Here is a 15,948-nt window from a genome sequence, read left to right on the forward strand (position 1 = left end):
GGGAACACCCTACACCCCCATGTTCATCCTTATAATATAATTGTGTGATATCCAATGCAAAGTTTGTCATGTCAGGTGTCTTCAGAAGCCTCATGATGCACTGATCATTGTTGTGATAGTAATCTTATAGGTTGTAATTTCATGTTTATAGTTATGAGGCTCAAAATGTGTCTTCATGGCTTAAACAAACCCACACAAAACTCTCCAGGAGCAGAGGGGCAGTTCACACCTCATCAGGGCATGTATGGGACAAACCCAGCCCAGCCTCACAGGAACAAAGGACACTGGCCTAGGCAGTAACAAAGGATCTGCTGGACTCTTGAGTGAGTCACCCCCCTTCCCTTAGTCAGTTTGGGATGAGGTAATGCTCACCTGACTCTGAAGGGGTGGGGGCAAAGCCAACAGGAAGAAAGAACATGATGAAAGGGAGAGATGTTTGCCATGTTCTTGCTCTCTCTTCCACCTCCATCTACAGACACCACCACCAAGTGACTGAAGTGCTGATCAAAGGGGAGAGCCTGGCTGAAGGGCAACCAGCCAGCCTGTAGTGAGAAGCATCTAAGATTTATTCATCCACGAAAGCTTATGCGCCAATATGTCTGTTAGTCTATAAGGTGCCACAGGACTCTTTGCCACTAAGTTTGTAAGGGTACTGAAAGCGTTAAGATCAGCTTAGAATGTGTTTTGCTTTTATTTAATTGACCAAATCTGACTTCTTGTGCTTTGACTTATAATCACTTAAAATCTATCTTTTGTAGTTAATACATTTGTTCATTCTACTTAAAGCAGTGCGGTTGGTTTGAAGCATGTCAGAGGCTCCCCTTGGGATAACAAGCTTGGTTCATATGAATTTCTTTGTTAAATTGACAAACTCATATAAGCTTGCAGCGTCCAGTGGGCATAACTGGACACTGCAAGACGGAGGTTCCTAGGGTTGTGTCTGGGGCCGGAGATATTGGCTAGTGTCATTTGGTTGCACAATCTAAGCAACGGCTGGCCAAAAGTTCTCACTCATGTATCTGGGAGCAGCTTAAATGCTAGAGGCTGTGTGTGAACAGCCTGGGAGTGGGGGTTCTCACATCAGAGCAGGGTAAGGCTGGCTTCCAGAGTTGAGCATTGGAGTGACCTAGCAGATCACCAGTCCAGATAACAACAGGGGAAAGTCACAGGTTCTAAAATGCAGAATTCAAGTCATGGCATTGAAGGCCCATTCAGCTTCCTTGGAAGGAGGGTGGCAGTGGTCAGGCTGCAGCTGTGGCTCCAAATGGCAGATCTCTCCCAGGAGATGCAGGCCTTGATCTAGGACCTCCCCTTTGATGGAGTTGGTCTGTTCTCGGATCAAACAGATGCCAGGCTGCATGGGTTGAAGGACACTAGGATTACCCTTTGCTTATTGGGCATGCACATGCCACAATCAGCCAGAAAGCCCTTCCAGCCACTACCACCACCAAGACCCTGGCAACCTCATCAGGGATCTACAAGAAGTAGGGATGCAAGTTTTAGTCATCGTCACCCTTTTTCCTCCCGCTCACCAACCCAGCCTGGGGCCGCCAAACACCCAGAGGGCCAGTAGTGATCATTTTGAGGGTGTGCCTGAGAGCAACGCCCCAGTCAGTTGACCAGATCCTGCCCGCCTTTTCCTCAACCGCCTCTCTCCCTACCACTCCTCCTGGTTGCAGGTTACATGGGACCGCTGGGTCCTGGACATAGTAGCTCTGGGCTGTACCCTGCCATTCTTGGCTGCCCCTCTTTCCCAACCTCCAATTTTCCCATCCCTCTTCAGGTATCCTTCTCACGAGCAACTCCTCATTCAGAAGGTCAAGAAACTCCTGGGCTTGGGGACTGTGGAGGAGGTTCCTTGGGACATGGAAGGAAGAGGATTCTACTCCTGCTACTTCCTAATCCCAAAGGCCAAACAGGGCCTCAGACCCAACCTGGACTTGCGTGGCCTCAACAAGTCTCTCAAGAAGTTGAAGTTCCACATGGTCTCCCTGGCCTCCATCATTCCTTCCCTGGATCCAGGGGACTGGTACGCCAGAAGGATGCTTACTTTCATGTCTCCGTATTCCCAGGCCACAGGCATTTCCTGCATTTCATAGTGGCAGGGCACCACTTCCAGTTCACAGTGCTACTTTTTGGCCTGTCCTCATTCCCCAGGGTGTTCACGAAATGCGTGGCAACAGTAGCAGCTTACCTGAACATGGGGGGGGGGGGGTCCAGATCTTCCCCTATCTCAATGACTGGCTCATCAAGGGCAGGTCTCCGGAGCAGGTGCCATGGAGCCTTGATCTGGTACGGTCCATTTGCAATGATCTGGGCCTGTTAATAAACACAGAGAAGTCCATCTTAATGCCAGTCCAATGCATAAAGAAATTCTTGACTCTTTGCGAGCCAGGGCCTTCCTTTTGGAAGAGCACTTTCAGGCCATGTATTCGTGGCAATCAGGGGAGGTATTGGACACTTGAAAAAAGGCAAATATAGTACCCATATTTTAAAAAGGGAAGAAAGAGAACCCGGGGAACAACAGACCAGTCAGCCTCACTTCAGTCCCCAGCAAAATCATGGAGCAGGTCCTCAAGGAATCCATTTTGAAGCACTTGGAGGAGAGGAAGGTGATCAGGAACAGTCATACCTGACCAACATGATTGCCTTCTATGAGGAGATAACTGACTCTGTGGATATGGGGAAAGCTTTTGATATGGTCTCCCACAGTATTCTTGCCAGCAAGTTAAAGTATGGATTGGATTAATGGACTATAAGGTGGATAGAAAACTGGCTAGATTGTCAGGCTCAATGGGTAGTGATCAACGATTCAGTGTCTAGTTGGCAGCCAGTATCAAACTGAGTGCCCCAAGAGTCGGTCCTAGGGCCGGTTTTGTTCAACATCTTTATCAATGATCTGGATGATGAGATTAATTCACACTCAGCAAGTTCGCAGATGACACTAAGATAGGGGGAGAGGTTGATACAATGGAGGGAGGGATAGAGTCCAGAGTGAACTAAACAAATTGGAGGATTGGGCCAAAAGAAATCTGATGAGGTTCAACAAGGACAAGTGGAGAGTCCTGCACTTAGGAAGGAAGAATCCCATGCACTGCTACAGGCTGGGGACCGACTGGCTAAGCAGCAGTTCTGCAGAAAAGGACCTGAGAATTACAGTGGACAAGAAGCTGGATATGAGTAAGCAGTGTGCCCTCATTGCCAAGAAGGCCAACAGCATATTGAGCTGTATTAGTAGGAGCATCGCCAGCAGATTGAGGAAAGTAATTATTCCCCTTTATTCAGCACTGGTGAGGCCACATCAGTATTGCATCCAGTTTGGTCCCCCCACTACAAAAGGGATGTGGACAAATTGGAGAGAGTCCAGTGGAGGGCAACAAAAATTATTAGGGGGCTGGGGCACATCACTTATGAGGAGAGGCTGAGGGAACTGGGGTTATTTAGTCTGCAGAAGAGAAGAGTGAGGGGGTGATTTGATAGCAGCCTTCAACTACCTAAAGGTGGGTTCCAAAGAGGATGGAGCTAGGCTGATCTCAGTCGTGGGAGATGACAGAACAAGAAGGATTCAGAGTAGCAGCCGTGTTAGTCTGTATTCGCAAAAAGAAAAGGAGTACCCGTGGCACCTTAGAGACTAACAAATTTATTAGAGCATAAGCTTTCGTGATGCATCCGATGAAGTGAGCTGTAGCTCACGAAAGCTTATGCTCTAATAAATTTGTTAGTCTCTAAGGTGCCACGGGTACTCCTTTTCTTTTTGAGAACAAGAAGGAGTGATCTCAAGTTTCAGTGGGGGAGGTCTAGGTTAGATATTAGGAAACACTATTTCACTAGGAGGGTGGTAAAGCACTGGAATGGGTTACCTAGGGAGGTGGTGGAATCTCCATACTTAGAGGTTTTTAAGGCCCAGATTGACAAATCCTTGGCTGGGATGATTTAGTTAGTGTTGTTCCTGCTTTGAGCAGGGGATTGGACTAGATGACCTCGTGAGGTCTCTTCCAACCCTAATAGTCTATGATTCTATGTAAAGAATCATCTTCTCACCACAGCCCACACGTGCCTGCAACTAATGGGCCACATAGCCACGTGCACGTACATGGTCAGCCATGTTCAACTTCATCTACAGCCTCTGCAGGCATGGCTGGCCTCAGTCTATATCCCCGGCATGCACGCCCTGGACTGAGTGGTCACAGTACCAAGCCACTTCCTCTCATCCTTGGACTGGTGGCTGGATCCTGAGTTGGTGCTCCAGGGGGTTCCCTTCGTGACCTGTCTCCATTGCTTACCCTGATCTCTGATGGGTCAGACCTGGGCTGGGGAGCCCATCTGGGGAAGCTCAACACCCAGGGCTGCTGGCTACACAGCGATCTAGCCCTTCATATTAATATCAGGGATCTCAGAGCGGTTTGCCTGGCCTGCCAAGCATTCTTGCCCCACCTGAAGGGCAGGGCGGTACAGGTCCCGACGGACAATACAGATGCGATGTATTACATCAATAGTCAAGGCAACGCCAGGTCTTTGGCCCTTTCTCAGGAGCCACTCAGCCTCTGGGACTTCTGTGTGAGGCATGCCATTCATCTGGTGGCCGCCCACCTGCCTGGAACCAGGAACGTCCTGGTGGATTGCCTCAGCAGGACCTTCTCATCTTGCTACAAATTGTCACTTCATCAGGAGGTGATCTGCCTAATCTTTCACAGGTGGGGGACTCCCCAGATTGACCTGTTTGCATCCAGGCAAAACTGAAAGTGTCAGGTTTTCTGTTCTATGCAGGGCATGTCACGTGTTCTGTCCCTGCCGGAGGCCTTCCTGATTCCATGGTCAGGTGCAATGATGTATGCCTTCCCTCCGGTACCATTGATCCACAAGGTACTGCTGAAGGTGAAGCAAGATAGAGCGTCTGTTGTCCTCATAGCCCCCAGCGTAGCCTCGTCAACACTGGTTTGGCATGCTGCTGAGTCTTTTGGCAGCCACCATGTTGCAGCTACCTCTTCAGTTGGATCTGTTGTTCCAGAACCACAGCACCTGCTGCACCCAAACCTGACATCACTTCACTTGTCAGCTTGGCTGCTGCGGGGCTGAGTATGGATGAATGGGAGTGCTCCACTGGTGTCCAACAGGTCCTGCTGGGCAGCAGAAAACCATCCACCAGGGCTACATATGTGGGAAAGTGGAAGCAGTTCACATGTTGGGCCTCAGACCAACACATTCGTGCAGAAGAGGCCCCACTGCAGGACATCCTGAACTACTTACTGCAACTTAAGCGCCAGGGTCTGTCACTATCTTCTATCAAGGTACACCTGGTGGCCACTTCGGCGTTCCACCCTCCGTTTTGAGGCTGGTCGGTCTTCGCCCATCCCATCACAGTGCGGTTCCTGAAAAGTCTGGAGCGCCTTTACCCACATGTCCGGGACCCGGTCCCACCTTGGGACCTGAATCTTGTGCTGTCGAGGCTCATGGGTCCCACCTGTGAGCCCTTGGCTTCCTGCTCCCTCCTGCTTCTCTCTTGGAAAGTTTCCTTCTTGGTCGCTATAATTTTGGCCTGTAGGTGCTCAGATAGGAGCCACCCTATACGGTCTTCTATAAGTACAAAGTCCAGCTGTATCCACACCCAGCTTTTCTGCCCAAAGTTGTCTCCCAGTTCCACACTGGTTGGGACATTTACTTACCGGTCCTTTGTCCAAAACCTTATGTGATGGAGGAGGAACACAGGTTGCATACCCTGGATGTCAGATGGGCACTGGCCTTCTACATTGATAGAACAAAGCCATTCTGTAAGTCAACATAGTTGTTTATTGCTGTCACTGACAGGATGAAAGATTGCCCAGTGAATCTCATCTTGGATCACAGCCTGCATCCACTACTGCTATGAACTAGCAAAGGTGCCCCCACTGGCGATCATAACAGCTCATTCGACTGTGGCACAGGCCTCATTGGCAGCCTTCCTGGTGCAGGTGCTAATCCAAGAGATCTGTCAGGCTGCCACCTGACTGTTCATCCACATGTTTGCATTGCACTACGCGCTGACCTGCCAGGCTCAACACGATGCTGGCTTTGGCAGAGCAGTGCTGCAAGCTGCAAGACTGTGAACTCTGAGCCCACCTCTGTTAATTCTGCTTGTGAGTCACCTAGAATGGAATCAACATGAGCAAGCACTGAAAGAAGAAAAAACGGTTACCTACCTTTTGTAACTGTTGTTCTGCTCATATTCCGCCCTCCTGCCCCTCTGTTGCAGTTGTCGGCAAGAAGGAACTGAGAGGGTGTAGGGCCAGCAGCACCCAATATACCGCGGCATGAGCGCAGGACTCCAGAGGGCGCCACAGCTGACCCTAATGGTACCTCTGAGGCAAAAATCTCTGATGGCCATGCACGTAGGCGCGTGCACACCTAGAATGAGATGGACATGAGCAACACATCTCGAAGAAAAACGGTTATGAAAGATTGGTAACCGTTTTATTGCTGAAGCTGCTGCATGCCTCTCTGTTCAGAAAACAGACTTATCTCCCTGCCAGAACTCACCACACCCATTCTGACATGTTGTATATGGGAGCAATTGCTGCCACTAGCTATGCAAAAGAAGATACTGTCTGCCAGGTACTGAGGTTTGAAGAATCAGTGGCACCTCATGAAGCGGGAATTGCAAGGTATCCTTGCCTAGAGCAGTGATCACAGAAAGCAGATTTGAGTTCTGAGCCTGGCATGGCCACTCACTGAGTGGCCTTGGGTGAGCAAGAATGGGAACAACACCTTGCCTGCCTCCCAGGGAATCTGTGAGGAGTAATTAGCTAATGATCAGGCAAAGAAGGGGCAACACTCATTATTATATTCACTCATACACCACTCAGGGAAGTGAGCACTCCACATAAAGACTAAAGCCAAGAAATACACTGGCACTGGTTCAGATTTGTGTCTTTTAACAACAACAAGATCATATTAGTAAAGGCTCTTGCTGGCACCCGTGCTTGGTTCATCTCATTCTTATTCTCTCTGGAGACTACACTGTAGCTTCTTGAGGAGATGTCCATTATGCCTTCGAGTCTTTTCATTTCAAATCAGGTCATTGCTCCAGCCAGTTACAAGAGGTAAGGAACAAGATGAGGTACAACAGAGTAGTTGGCTATTTGCTAACAAAACTGGCAAGGCTACAACTACTCTTTCTGGGCTCAATAGTTCAGCCTTGTCTCCTTGTGACCTGGGTTTTAGTTTGTGTCACAAAATGTGTTAGACTAACCTGTCCTCTTCCTGCTTTGGGAACCAGGCATTCTGCGCAGTTCAGCACAATCAGCAGCCTGTGCCAAGAATGGAGCAGCATGGTCAGATGGAACAGGCAGAGCTGTGCGGTGCCTCTGATCTGCATATAGATCCTTTAAGGTGGTGTAAGCAGCTTTAACTAGGAATAATGGGATACAAGAAAGGAGAAGAAACCATCAGCTAATGCTCAGGAAACAGCTTGCTGCATGTGGGATGAATTAGACTGTGAAGTAGGCATGTAGGGAAAGGGGTGAGCCTCAGTGCTTGAGACATTCCAAATTCTACTTGCCAGAGCACATCAGACTGACTTCTGCAGAAGGCCATGCCCATGGAGCTCTGGCCCCTCCATGGGTTTCCTTCTCTGCTGAACCCTGACTGTCTCCCCCAGGTGGCTAGTGGCAAAGGCCAAACAAGCAAACTGAAGAAAGTTCACACCCAAACCTGACAGCCCCTCCTTAAGTCTCCCTCCTGGGCGATCATGCTGGTTGCCCCCCACTGCACAGACCTGACAGCCAAGCCTAACAAGAGTCTGCCCTATCTCTGGCAGAGCGTCACTGCAGCTCCAGCCTCCCCTATCCTGCTGTATATATTGTATCCCCTTGCCAAGCATGCTCTGCTGCAAAGGCCCACAAATTCCAGCAGCCCTCAATCAACATTTCAGAGTTTCATAGTATTTAAAGCTAGAAGGATCCATTAGATCATTTCTCAGGATTCCCTCTGGCTGGCTGAGAGAGAGGAACCTTGCACTACTCACAATTCAAGGCTTCAGTCCTGTGTCACAGGCAGAGTGAAGAGCCTAGCTTCCCCTTAAACTACAACCTACCATCCAGGACCACTTTCTGTTTTCCAGTTACTGCCTCCTTTATGCCAGAGTCTGTGTTTGCAGAACACCCTTACGAATGGGAAACCAAGTCTGAAAATGCTAATAGAACTTGGTACCCGGGGAGTAAGGCAATTGCTACAGGAAACAGTAAGCCTAGGCAGGGAGCTAGAGCTGCTCTCTGTGATTCTTGGCAGGGGTGCAAGGGTGCCTGGAATGGGACATTAATACACTGTAATGGAGAAGTAGGTGATACCAGAATAAGCAAATGAGGAATTTGTGCCTTCAAAGAAGAAAAGTACCTGGCAATTCTTGGCTGGCAATCTATGTCCAGTCTGCAATAAAATAATGGAGCAGTTATTAACAAAGATCTATAAACACATAAGCATTGGCTTACAAATCATGGCATAAATCTGATTATAGAGTAGGAGGGGGAAGGGCAGGAGGTACATATAATATAACTAGACAGTAGGAAAACATTTGATACATCTTACTTGGAAATTAATTTTGATTGACTTAGCTATGAGCTCTGTCACCTGTCTTTACCAGAGCATTTACGCAGGCATTTCTAGGCCATGTCTATGGCTTGCTGAGCTGACCCTGTTCTCCTGACTCCGCAGCCCCATGTAACGTGCCTCCCGAGATGTGTTGCCAGTTGCCATTTATGTTTTCTACTGAAGATTGAGACTCTGGGCTGGGGATCAGTCGGTGTAAATAAGTGAAGTGCCACTGATTTCAGCAGAGGTGGTCTTTGGTACTTTGAAGGAGCAATGCTGTACACCAGCTGAGGATCCAGCCCTCTGTTTTTACCAATCAGACAATGGATGGAGACTCCAACAAACAAACATTAAATCAGGAAGTCATGGAAGGCCCCAGTCTAGCCAAGAGCAGGTCCCAGGAAGTGACACAGAGACAGTCAGTCCGGTTTGGGTAAAATATCACCCCACCCTGACAGTTTAATGCTGAAGCATTCATCAGGTGACACATTGGATGACTTCCTCATTCATTAAAGTTGGTGGTAAATACTATTCAAACTGCTGCTGACACCAAACAGAGTTTGAGACAGTTGCTGGGGAAGTTGAGAGCCAAGGAAGTTGAGAAACCAAGGTTCCTGGAGAAGATGTTCCAGCCTGTGCTGAAATGGAGATGATGCTCATATACCACAGCTAGATTAGAAAGAACAGCAAGAGAAATGGCAGCTGAAGGATACCTGGTTTATTTAAAACCATGCTGAGTTGTGAGGCTCTGAAAGGAATCTTTCCAAAATGATTGTCAGAAGTTCATGATGTTAGTTTAGCTCCTGATTCGGATAGTGAGAGTGTTTTATATATTTTTCAGGCACCCATAGCCCACAGTGATGAGCCCTGTGCAATGTCTATTAATAAAGTAATTAAACTATTACATTTCACAGCTTTAATTCTAACATCTGGGATTTGGTTTGTGGGATTTTTATATTCCTTGTTGATTCTCTTATTTTGTACAGATTTTACCTGGGTGTAGTAATATTTATTACATTGTGATTGTAGAAACTAATAATGTAGAGCTGAAATAACTGGACTGGATGGGGCAAAATCCTAGAGATTATAGTGCAAGGAACAGTCCTAAATTGATTAGAGATGGACTGATGATCTGAAAGATCTTTCACTTCTATGAGTCTGTGAATAACAGACGGGATTGCTGGTTGGGACTGAGGAGCATCAGCAGAGGGGTGGTGTTGGGAAGCCTAGGATTGGTATAGGAGAGGGGGCTTTGAGTTGGAACTCAGGGGCATTGGCAGAGTGATGGGTGTGTGGGCCCCCCAAGAGTGAAATAGCTTGAGGAATTGCAGATTGGGTTTGAGGAACTGTAAAGCTGCCTGCTCTAACTCAGAGCATGAGTACCAACCGCAACGCAGACATTTAAGAAGCTGGGTATAAACCCCAGGTTGATTGTGAGTTCTCTACTTAGATTTCACCAGCCAATTATCATGTGTAAACTCCTCAGGCAGTATAGCAACCTAAGCATGGAGTCACAGATAGTCCCCTGGAGTTCTCCAATCTGTCTTGCCGTCCAGGGAAGCCTGCCTTTGTGATAGATGATCACTCACACCCAGAATCCCAGCAATATTCAAGTTACTCCCAGTCCCAAAGGCCCAGTCACTCACCCAAGGTCAGTTGCACCTTATGTCTTTGATCTCATACCAAAGACAACACATTGCAGTCCTGCAATAAACTATATAAAGATTTAGTAAAGCGGAAAAGGAAAGAAGAGTGTTATTTATAAGGTGAAAGCAGGTAAAATAGATGCACACAAATGAGTTCCAGTGTTAAGTTTTGAAAAGTAATAGAAGCTTCTCCAATAGCCAAGTTCTATCTGTCCATTAGGGCTAACTCAGCCCAAATGCTGAGGAGTTCTTGTTATGCCTACTAATCCTTGCCCCTCAGAGTTCAATCAGCACAGAAATCCAGTTCCTTCTTATTATCCCCCTCCTCCCTTGGGTTTCCAGCTGCAAGTTCAGCTGACAGGCGAAATCCACCTGCATGGCCCCTCTTCATGGGATGTGGGGGGACAACATCAAACACCCTTTGTTATCTGTATTGCCCCACTACAGTCTGTCAGGTGTGATGGGGCATCTACCCCACACTGGGCTCTAAGGGGTTAATAGAGCCCTAGGGAGGCTGTGTAAGAGGCAGCCAATCACAGAGGGGCTTATAGGAGCAGCCAAACAGGGCCAGACAGATCCATATAAGAAGAGATGCCGGGCAGAGTAGAGTTCAGTGGCTACCTGGAGTTTGAGAAGACTTTTAGCAGAAGGAAGGAGTGCTAATATCCTGGACAGAGCAACTAGCAGTGACTGAGGGGAGCTAAAGATGGCTCCAGGTTGGCTGTTGGAATTTGCAAGCTGAGGCCCTGAGGTAAGGGTAAAGAGGGTGCTGGGGGCTTTGGGAAGTGGCCCAGGGAAAGGTACTGAGAGGTTGGAGGAGATGCAGCATGTGATTGCCATCTACAGGGTCCCTGGGCCGGAACCTGGAGTAGTGGACATTGTTTAGCCCTAATACTGTTGGCTCCAGCCAGTGCTGTCAGGCCCCCACTCCAATGAACATTAGAGTCTGGCACAAAATGTAACAAAGCTCACTGGATTCTTTTTTAATAAATGACAGAACTGGTGGGTTCAGCATTTAATTAACTCACCAAGTGACAGTGTTGACCAAAACTGTGCAAGAGGATTTCTATTTTAGCTAATTACAGTTTTATGTGTTACCCATCAGTAAATTAAAACAATTACTGGGTGAAAACTCTTTGATGTTGGCTAGCACTGAACTGGCCATATGCCAGCTGATGTAGCACAATTAAGAAAGAAGCCAGAGGTGCACACACACAAGTGTATTGTCCCTATGTGGAGGCCAGCTCACTGGGAGAGCATATGCTTTCAACATGCTGCGAAGTAGCAGGGTGCCAGCTACCATGCTACAAATTGCAAACTTTACTATTGCAGTTAAAATTTCATTTTCTTTCAGTTTTAAATTAATTCTCCATGCTGCTGCCAGACAAATTCATTTTGGTGCAGACAGACAGCAGCTGACTCTGGTTCATTGCATAGTTGATAGGTTTTGATTTTCTGCTTGGAGATGAAAGCAACTCTCCCTCTGTCTGGCTGTCTCCTGGTTTGGTGTATTCTGATGCAGCAGCTTTGTTTTGCAATGCTCAGACACAGAGTCTGGAGCATGCCGCCGTTCGTGGTGCTGACTGTCAGGATTAGCTGAGAACACAGCCTGCCTTAAACAGAAAGGAAGAAAGTAAGTTTAATTGCATCAAATGTACATTGCTCCATGTTGAGTGATGGGCGAACAGGCTGTGGTTCATACTGAGTAGATATTTGTATTTGAAGTTTGTAATATTCCAGTGATATCTGAACCCCCACATATCAGCCCCTCCTCACTTAGGGACCTTGGCCTTCTCTCAACAGGACTTATGCTTCCCCACTGGCCTTGCAGTAATGGGGTGTGGTAAGGTGGCCTTCAAGATCTGATTAGCTCTTATTTTGTAATTGGGGTCAGGTGGATAGCCCTTTCCATGCAGTGCGGGGTAGCTAGTGACCTGCTCGCCATCAAATGCAGGAAAGAGCCTTCACAGGGGCAGCCAGTCAGCCCATTCCACTAGTCTAATGCAGAGAGACCAGGAGCCATTACCCCTCACCCTGCTGCTACTGGCCCTGTAGCACTTCCAAGACTGGAAAGGGGTAGGGAGCCTTGGACAGGGGACACAGGGGTCAGTAGTGCAGATGGCTGAGTGATGAGCTGATCTCCCAGGGATGAACAGGCAATCATCTTTATGCCAACATTTGGCTTCCCAATAGCATCAATAGCCATGCTGTTTGACAAACATGTGACCCATTCAGTCCCCCTCATCTCCTGGAAATTGCTGACCATTTGGTCTACGTGCAATTCTTAGTGAGATAAGAGAACAAATAGTGAGTGGAAGAAGCCCTGAAACATCTACAGGTGATGCAGCCATGAGCAAAATCTGTATTTGCTTCTACAGAATACATCTTGCCACCTTGAGCACAGCAGCTTTCTGCCAGGGAGAGGGGCCAGTGAAGGTCCACAGAGGAGCAGCTACGTATGGAGACACCTGCCTCTGGGGGTCCTTGTGGCACTGGCAGACCAGGTGCCAGCTCATGCCAAGGTCTCTGCTGAACCCTGATAAATACAGGGCTGGAACCAGGCTGATTCCCCTGTCTGTTAGTATTGGTTTAACTTGGGTTAGGATTATAAGAATGTGTTCAGCATTCAGACTTAATGGAATGGCTGTGAGTTGCTGCCGGCATTTGCAATACAAATGTTTGAGCATTTGTATTGCAAGCCTGTTGGACTGTGTAAATCACCAGACAGTCGAGAAATATTAACTGTTGTGAAGTGCTGATCTCCAACAGAAAGTATAACCTCCTACCCAACAGGAAAAGGCCTTCAGCACCAGATAGACTATTGAGGTCCATTAAAAAGGACTGAAGACTTTGTTGTTTGGCCCTCCCCTCTCCTGCCATGAAGATGAATCATGTAAGGGGATTTCTCCCAACAGCTGAGTTCACAGCTTAGCATACTCAAGAGGAATAGGGACATAAAAACCTCTAACAAGGGCTAACTGGATTTCTATGCTGATCAGACTCTGAGGGCTAAGAAGTACTAGGAATAAGCAAGAAATCCCCAGTGCTGAACTTGGGTTAGCCCTGAAGGACATGTAGAGCTTGCTTATTATAAAAGTTTCTATTACCTTTTGAAACATAAGATTGGAACTCACTTGTGTATCTGTTTGTTTGCATTAACCTTGTAAGTAACTCTCTTGTTTTCTTTTCCTACATAATGAATCTTTAGATAGTTTATCATAGGATTGGTTACAAGCATTGTCTTTGGGGTGAGATCTAAGGTGCAATTGACCTGGGCTCAGTGACTGCTGCTTTGGGACTGGGAGTAACCTGAATACTGCTATGATTCTTAGTGAAGGGACCATCTGTCCTGGGTGGTGCAACAGACCAGAGTATCCCAGGGGACTGTCTGTGGCTCCATGTTCAGGCTTTTATAGTCCCTGAGGAGTTTACACTTAATGATTGGTTGCTTCTCTAAGTGCAGAACTCAGAGCCAATTTGGAGTTTGTGGCCTGCTTCCTAAATATCTGCTCTGAGGTTGGTACTCATGCTTTTCGGCCGCTGCTAGACAGTCTGACAGTACCTTCTTTGTACCGCTTCAGGGTTCATGGGCTTAGGAGCCTTAGTCCCTGCCCCTTGAGGCAAAGATTTCAAGTGAACTCCATGAGGTCTGCCTAACATGGGGGAGTTTTCCTGCCTCTTTGAGCCCTCCTGTGGTTTTCTCTGAGGGAAAGACACATTAAGTCTTTCTGTATAACTATGAGGTAAGGAGACCAGCATCCTGCTTATTTAAAGTTGATGTGCTGGGCAAAACAGGAAGAGAACCTGGCCTTTCCTTCAACAGGACAAAGGGAGGATTAATGCATAGGACAGAGTGTGGGCCCTGTTATCTCTTAGCCTGCCCATGTATGCCAAGGGGAACACCTGCCCTGGTGACTGTTGCACAGAGCTATACATTTGCTGCCTCTGCATTGCATAAAGTCTGTGAGGGCTGCTGTACTGGTAACGTGAAGTCTCTTAAATGCTCTGGCTGTGCTGCCTATGGTGTGTATCACTGCTGGCTTTCTCCTCTTCTCCATGTTTTCATAATAATGGAACCATTATTTTTCCACCTGGTCCCTGAGCAGCTCTGCTGTCCATTTACTCAGGCACTTGCTCTGTTTTATTCCAGCCTTGCTGTTTCAAAAGCTCTCTCAACTCATTGTATGAGGCTTTTTCTACTCTGCTGGCTTTTTCTGCCTCTCAGCTGCTTTCACATTTGACTCCCATTCAGAACAACGTGCAATGTTATACTGCTTCTAAAATACCCTGTTAAGCTAGCTTCTTTCTGCCTTCCTGCTGCTGACCTAGTGCCATCAATACCATTGCACTGTCGCTGTCAACATTTGCTGCAATGATCCTAGCATTCATCTCACAGCAGACAGCAGCAAGGATTGTGAGCCAGAAATATCTCAGGTTGTCATTGCTCTCATTTTCACTGCTCCAGTGACTATGAACACTACGAAAATAAGCCCCTTTCCTCCTCTGACTGATTGTAATTCTCATGCACTCTGAAAAACATCTGTTTTCTCCTATTCCCAAACACCTGCTCTCTCCTCTCAGGAGGAGAGCATGGTTCCCAAGCCACTGGGACAGTGGGACTCAAGTGAGGCAAACATCTGGAACCCTGTTCCTTGTGAACCCATCAGAACCACTAGTTTAAAATGCAGTACATTATCACAACAGTGTGCAGCTTTGGCATCCCCCAGCCCCATCCAAGGGAGAGGGGCTAGCAGCTGAGGCTGAGGTCTGCATGTGGGAAACTGGGAGAGGAGCAGGCGCTTTCATAATCCTCATATCCCAAAAAGCTCTATTCCCAGTCCACAAGGTCCAGGTACAAGGGATATACCTGAGTTGAGATGATACCTGGCTTTGTATTTAGGAGACGGCAGGAGCAGGAGAATGGGATCAAGGTCCCATTAAAGTGTCCAGTATGCTCAGCCCATTTCCTGATTATTAACTTCCCAGTGAGGTTGTGACCCAGGGACCAGTTGGTGCCAAATGGCACAGGACATAGCGGGTGCATGGGGTGTTACAGGGATCCCCTGGGTTGGATATCTGTATAATAGTGCATTGAAAGATGGCATGTGAAGTCTCTATTGAAAGCCAGTAGCCCGCTGTGCATTACGTAGAACAGATCAGATTTAAGGGGTTAAGGAGCTATACTGAAAATTATATTCTTAAAATCTTGGACTTAAGGTGGCTCTCCAGGAGGTGACAGACCTCAGAAGTGTTCTTTGCGGGTAGGCAATAAAAGCCCCTACCTTTGTCATTTGTGTTGTGTGCTTCACACTGTAGACCTATTTGCATACCAATCCAGGTGCAAATTGAGAGGTGTAAAATCTGCAAGAGGAAATTTGCAGATAGAAACAAAAAGCAGGGAGTGTCCTGTTCCTGAATAGGACAAAGGACTAGTCTGATATATTCTGAAGTGCAAAGACACACACTAAATCATTCACCAAAGAGGCATACTGGTAGCGTGCCTGTTTTGTGAAAGGAGGGTCCCAGCCAGCCTGGCTGTAAAATGCTGCAAGGATTTGGGGTTAGCAATCTGCTAGATGTGAGATTATTGTGTTAATTAAGTCTGGGCTCTAGAAAGCATGTTATGATTTTATTTGATATGTAATCATTTGTTTTCAATACTTCTACTAGCTACTACTTGAACCTTTGTGCTTTCTTCAAAGAACTTATCCTTGTTTTTGCTGACTGCTGGGAGTAAAGC

At 47.3% G+C, this 15,948-nt stretch overlaps 1 protein-coding gene and 1 long non-coding RNA gene across 7 annotated transcripts in view; one reads left to right on the top strand and one right to left on the bottom strand.

The window, feature by feature from the left end:
- The window catches only part of BSN (bassoon presynaptic cytomatrix protein), a 510,614-nt gene that overhangs the window by 337,196 nt on the left and 157,470 nt on the right, over positions 1 to 15,948 (top strand). The gene's annotated exons all lie outside the window — the stretch shown is intronic.
- On the bottom strand, positions 530 to 8,386 carry LOC119858563. Its single transcript, XR_005293925.2, has 5 exons — positions 8,368 to 8,386; positions 7,226 to 7,384; positions 6,177 to 6,381; positions 2,195 to 2,319; positions 530 to 1,354 (listed from the first exon to the last, which is right to left on the bottom strand). It is a non-coding gene; the product is annotated as an uncharacterized LOC119858563 (long non-coding RNA).

The sequence above is a fragment of the Dermochelys coriacea genome, chromosome 7 (assembly GCF_009764565.3).
Source record: "Dermochelys coriacea isolate rDerCor1 chromosome 7, rDerCor1.pri.v4, whole genome shotgun sequence".
Taxonomy (NCBI): Eukaryota; Metazoa; Chordata; order Testudines; family Dermochelyidae; genus Dermochelys; species Dermochelys coriacea.